The sequence below is a fragment of the Adiantum capillus-veneris genome, chromosome 17 (genome assembly GCF_014529385.1).
Source record: "Adiantum capillus-veneris isolate H3 chromosome 17, ASM1452938v2, whole genome shotgun sequence".
Lineage (NCBI taxonomy): Eukaryota > Viridiplantae > Streptophyta > Polypodiopsida > Polypodiales > Pteridaceae > Adiantum > Adiantum capillus-veneris.
Window position 1 is genome coordinate 10,637,196 of NC_140947.1, and position 6,000 is coordinate 10,643,195.

Consider the following 6,000-nt stretch of genomic DNA (forward strand, 5'->3'; position numbering starts at 1 on the left):
TGTTAAAGTGACTCAACCATTTGAAAAATGGGGTTTAGACTTTGTAGGCCGCCCAATAAGTCCGACAACTCATAACACTCAATCTCGTTATATTATTGTTTCCACTTACTATGTGAGAAAGTGGGCAAAAGACAAGGCAACACAAAAGGCTGATGCAAGGTCAACTTCCAAATTTCTCTTTGAGAATGTTATTACAAGATTTGGTTGTCCCTTTGAAATTGTGAGTGACAATGGTACTCATTTTATAAATGGAGTGATAAAGGAACTCACAATAAATTAATTTCTATCTTGACAAACACAGTGGAAGCTCATTGCACAGATTGGGATTTGAAGATGACATCAGCTCTATGGGCTGATTGTACTTCTTACAAAGTGGCTATTAATTGTACACCATTCAAAATGGTACACGGACAAGAAGAAATTATGCCAACGGAGTTTTTAATTCCTAGTCTATGGGTAGCTTCACAAGAAGATTGGGATGGTGACCCTTTAGTTGAGCATTTATATATCCTTGAGAGGCTAGATGAAGAAAGGCACTTAGCTGTGAAAAATGCACTTGTGGAGAAAGATAGGAGAAAGAAGTGGTTTGACCGACATCTAAAGAACAAAGATATCAATGTTGGGGATAAAGTCCTTATGTATGGAGTGCATAATGAGAAGAAAAACGTTGAAATATGCGAGAAAAAGACCATATAGAGTATGCGAAATCACCCCACAAGGTACCATTTGTGTGGAAACTCTTGATGGAGTTGAAACCATTGGATTCTTCAATGGGAATAAATTTAAAACATATTATGATCCTTTAAGCCAAGAGGAGCTACGTGCCATCCATCAAAAAATGGCAGCCAAGTCACAAGCAGAGTTGAAGAAGATATAAGCTCAAGTTGAGGCTAAGGCGCAAGAAGAACTTATAAGACTCCAATGAGAGGCCAACATTGGAGTTACACATGCATTTCATGTTGAAATAGAGGATGATTGGTTGTAAATTGACACACCTCTACGATAACCTTTTGAGCTAAATAGCACCTATTGAAAAGTGCTATATAATGCCTTATTGGACACGGGTGCTAAATATAATCTGCTATCATATGGGGTGTGGTGTCACTTAAGAAATCCATCTCTATCTAAGAGTACTATTCAAGTCAAGGGAGTAAAAAAGAAAAAAACTACAAATTTTGGAATCTGGCACACTTTTGTCAGTTATGACAACGGAATTGTAGCTCAAGACTTTTTGATCATGCCTATTGGAACTATGGAAGGCAATATAAACCTAGGATGCACCTGGATGATAGCGATCAAATGCACTATTGATTGGGGGACTTGGAGTGTCACAATGCAGAAACCAACTCTTAGCCCTGCCACTCAAGACATAGTCCCTGAGAAATGAAACGAAATGTTATATTAAACATCTTCAAAATGAAAAAATTATTTATGAGACCAATCCGATAAACTCCTTGTGGATCTAATCTAATGTATGCGTTGTTCGCGAAAGTAGTGCATTGGTCACTGAGGAACTTCATCAATGTCTACCTTTGTAAATAGACGTATTGGGCGTCTCCCATATCGCGCTAGAGTAGTCCTGATCCTCTGATGGAGCCTCGGTCAATGCCGTGGACGTCTAGCTCTCCCAAGGTCAATGACTCTATCAACTAATATATCTTTAGTATGAGAGAGAGAGAGAGAGAGAGAGAGAGAGAGAGAGAGAGAGAGAGAGAAATATACACACGTAGACACAAACACACATACATTGAGAGAGAGGGAGAAAGAAAGAGAGAGGATGAGAGATAGACACATATATAGATAGAGAAAGATAGTCATAGGTTTAGTATTTAGTTTTTATATTTAAGTTAGAGTTTAGGTTTAGATTTAATGCTAGAGCTTTGGGTTTAGGTTTAGAATTTAACTCTACATTTAAGGTTTAGAGCATAGTAAGGGATATTTAAAGATAGCTAGTGATTAGAGCTTAGGGTTAGATTTAAGATTAGATTTTGGATCTAGTTTTTATATTTAAGTTTAGCTTCAAGATTATGGCTTAAATTTACAAATTAGGTTATGGTTATGTTCGCAGCAGTTTGCATGTAGCTCACATGAGTTTAGGTATGTAGTTGTTTGCAAGCTCACATGTGCAAACGGCTCGCAGACAAGCCGTTTGCGCATGTGAGCTTGCAAGTAAGTAAAGAGCAATGGTTGTAAGTGAAGCCACCGTTTTGTGGGGTGCGCAATGTAAGAGTGAAGAGGCTTCTGTAGAGTGCTTTTAAAAAGATCTTTTTTACATAGAAAAGATGGAGTTCAAAAATGACTTTTTACTCTCTTCTCTCTACCTTCTCTATCTTTCGCTCTCTCTTTCTCTCCTCAAATGCAGCATTAAGTTGGAAAGCTTTCAACACACAATACCTCAGAATGTATGCAGGCATGTAATGTACATAGTAATCCCTCAAACAAGGAGCTTCTGTGAAGAGATGTTGAGCGAGAATCATAATAAAGAATATCTTCTTCAAAGCACTCTAGAGAAGCGGGAGCACTCTTGCACTGTGCACACCACAAAATGGTGGCTTCACTTACAACCATAGCTCTTCAGGTAGTTTACACTAGGGAATGGCTACAACTAAACAAGAGGCAAAGGGTTTTTTTCCACTACATGCATTTGGCATGTAGACATGGGTGTGTAGATTTCTTGTAATCATAGATATAGACATTGACCAATAAAGACAAGATTATAAAGTGATGGTTTTGATCTCCATGCACCTCTAAACTGAGATGTGCAAGGATCGGGTATGACTAGAAAATTTGAGGTATTTTACATTGTAAGATCATATTAGGTAAAGAGGGAAAATCCCAATTTCCATATTGGAAAACTTTCAATATATTATGTACAAGGGGTTGACGTTTTGTGCTAGACTAAACATTTGAGAGAAACCTTGGCCAAGAAAAATTACGGTTTTGGGTGGTTGCACCATCAAGAGACTAGTACATTGATTCCATTGTCATTGTTTATACTCTATTGTCATACCTACAACTTATCTTAACATGGAGACATTGGTTTGCAGGCCCAAAACTTGTTTAAGCTAAGGTCAAATGGAGTACCTGAATTTTTAGTTCAAGGTCTACCACTTGTCCAAGATAGCACCCATTGAGAAATAAAACCACTTGCGCCTGACATCAAAGCAACACACACCTCTAATCCAGAAATTCTTCACTTAAGGTACGAGCCATTTATAAAATGTGTAGCATATGTCAATTGCAACATAGGAGGGCTAGTTTCAAGGTGCATTTGTCTAGGATAGGCTATGGAGGAATGCAAAGTCCACTTCTTATCTAAGCTGCAATTAGTGAAAGGGTAAGCAAACATGTTTACATAAAAATTCCTCTAAGTACTTCTCATTAGGAAAAGTTTGGACTCAAAAATGGGCCTTGTAAGAATTGTTGATGTGGCATAGCTTTCAAAAAGTGGGGATCGGTATTTTTTTGCAAATAAGATCTAAACTTGTCGGAGGTTGGATATTTAGAATCTACTCTTCAAATGCTATCTATTGATATATAGCATGCATGTATTGGACATTGCCTTCATGTAGATCTAGAAAAAGGTGATTTTAGATTACCGTAACTGTAACAAAACCTGGCTGATTGAAAAAAAAAGGCATAAATCTCATAGAAGTCATCCAAACTTTTCGGACCTTGGCTCTTTAGAATCCTTTTTTCAAGAATTTTCCAATGACAGGTCATATCATGGGGTTCTAAGCAATATTTAGAGGGGTCTATCGGGTTGCTTTCTTTTGTACAACTTTGATGATGTGGCACTCTTAAAAGGCCCAAAAATGAGTTCAAAATTTTCCTAATGCCATCGCAACATAGAAGTTTTAATTTGAAGTTCAAGCAATTAGGCTAAAAACATATATAATGAAATAAGTGCTACCCACAAGAAAAAACTAAATAAGTTATTTTATACCACATTGGAGAAGTTAACGTCCAGAAGCATCCAAGTATGCCTAGGCCCTAATAAAGATTACATTGACATCTCAATACATGCACTTAGACTCCATGGTTTTCCTCTCAACATATTTAGTTTCCAAAACTCTCTTACATGGAGGATGTAAAATAACCATTCTTGATTCAAACATTTTTCTCCACAAACAAGGTCTCTCACACAACTCAAAGTCCATGATTTGTTTTCTCCCAATGCAAACAACTAGACTTTATATTTTTCCTTTCAAAAACTTGTAGGTTCTAAAACTCTTTTATACAAAGGACACAAAATAAAATGTTTTAGGCAAACATGCGTGCCAAGACCAGGATATTTCTTGCACATCCATGAATTCTCCATTTCATACTTGTAAGGTTTATTTTGATATTAAACATAAGTTTCTCCTAGTTACAAATGGATGTAACCTTGAGATGGAATGATATTGAATTGCTAAAGAACAAAAATAAACTTTTGTAAATATATGATGATGAAACACAACCATAATCTATTAAAATGAGTCCCCAAAAACAAGGTGCAATTTAGAACTACATTGAAATCTCCTTAGACTTGAATACACTTTAGTAATATAGTGAAGTTCCCTTAGATTAGGGTACAATTCATCACCACATTTTTGTTCTAAAGTAGGATGCTTTGTCATTACATTGGATTTTCCTTTTAATTGGATACACTCTAGTAATACAAGGAAGTCCTCCTAGAGTAGAGTGCACTCCACTACAAGTCCCTTAGAATAGATCACGATCCATCACATAGGATTCTCCTTATAATAGCATACACTGGAGTAATACGTGGAAGTCCCCTTAGAGAAGGGTGCACTCCATGTACAAATAATTTTATTTATAATAGGATACCTTGTAGAATACATGCAAGTCCCCTTAGAGTAGAGTGCACTCCATGCAAGTGTTCATCAAATTCACAAACCTTTGTTTAAAAAAACCTTTGAATTATATAGTAATACAAATACACATCATACTAAAAGGACATCATCTGGGCATAAAAAGGATCATTGTCAACCTTCTCTAATGTTATCGCCTTGACACGTACACATGTAGGACATGATTTGTCTCAAGATCACTATACTGATTTACAATTGTGTTATGTGTATAATCTCTGTTGTTTCTTTCATACAACCATCCAAGTAACCATGGAATAATCGTTTCTTGCAAGAATCTTTGAAGCTTCTCAGGTGTTTGCCTCCACATCTTTGGAAATATAAGATATGTTCCTGGCATATTCCACATCATCCTATATGGACTATCATAAAAAATCAAGGTATTCTTTGCATCCAACTCCTCAAATATCTTCCAATATTGCTCAAGTTTTTATGATAAACCCTTCTAAATCCTAACATGGTGTTTGGATTTTGGCAGCACTTGCTACTCATAAAGATCTTGAACTTTCTATAATGCTTTGGGAAGTATTTTTGTGTGATTTGTTGCATTCTTGTTAGGTTATAGCAACTCCATATCCACAACTCAAAGTATTCACCACAGAAATCCAAAAACATTTATGCGTCTCGGTGCACCGCATGATAAACTTCATCTTTGTCCTCCACAAGACGCATGTGTTGAGCCCAAGATGGCATAGAAAATCCATGTTTTGTTTCAATTGTCTTCAAGAGTAGTCCTTGAAGGTCCAAAACAAGCGCTCTTTTGATATTCTTGACAGCAAGTGGCAGGTGACAAGGAGGTGATTGATATATACGACAAGGCCTTGGATGCGGTTGGTCGGGTGCTTCAAAACCTTCATTCAAATCATGCCTACAGATAGTCGACCCACTTTCTTGTAGTGATGACTCTGTAATTGAAAAACAAGAAATTTATTATGTTTCAAAGAATACAAATAATTTCTACATTTTCTACACTATGGTATTATTAGATGCCAAAGTCCATCTTCAAATTATTCATTCCTATAAACAAATCCATATTGAAAACCTTACAAAGCTTCACCATTTCTCCAAGATATGGTTCTTTGAAGCATGGAGAAAAGTAAGGTCTACCACCTGGCTAGGCTCCACTCTG

General features: G+C 36.6%; 1 pseudogene; it reads right to left on the reverse strand.

Annotated features, from left to right (window-relative positions):
* Positions 1-5,004: 5,004 nt before the first annotated feature.
* LOC147436796 (uncharacterized) lies at positions 5,005-5,573 on the reverse strand (annotated as a pseudogene).
* Positions 5,574-6,000: the final 427 nt, after the last annotated feature.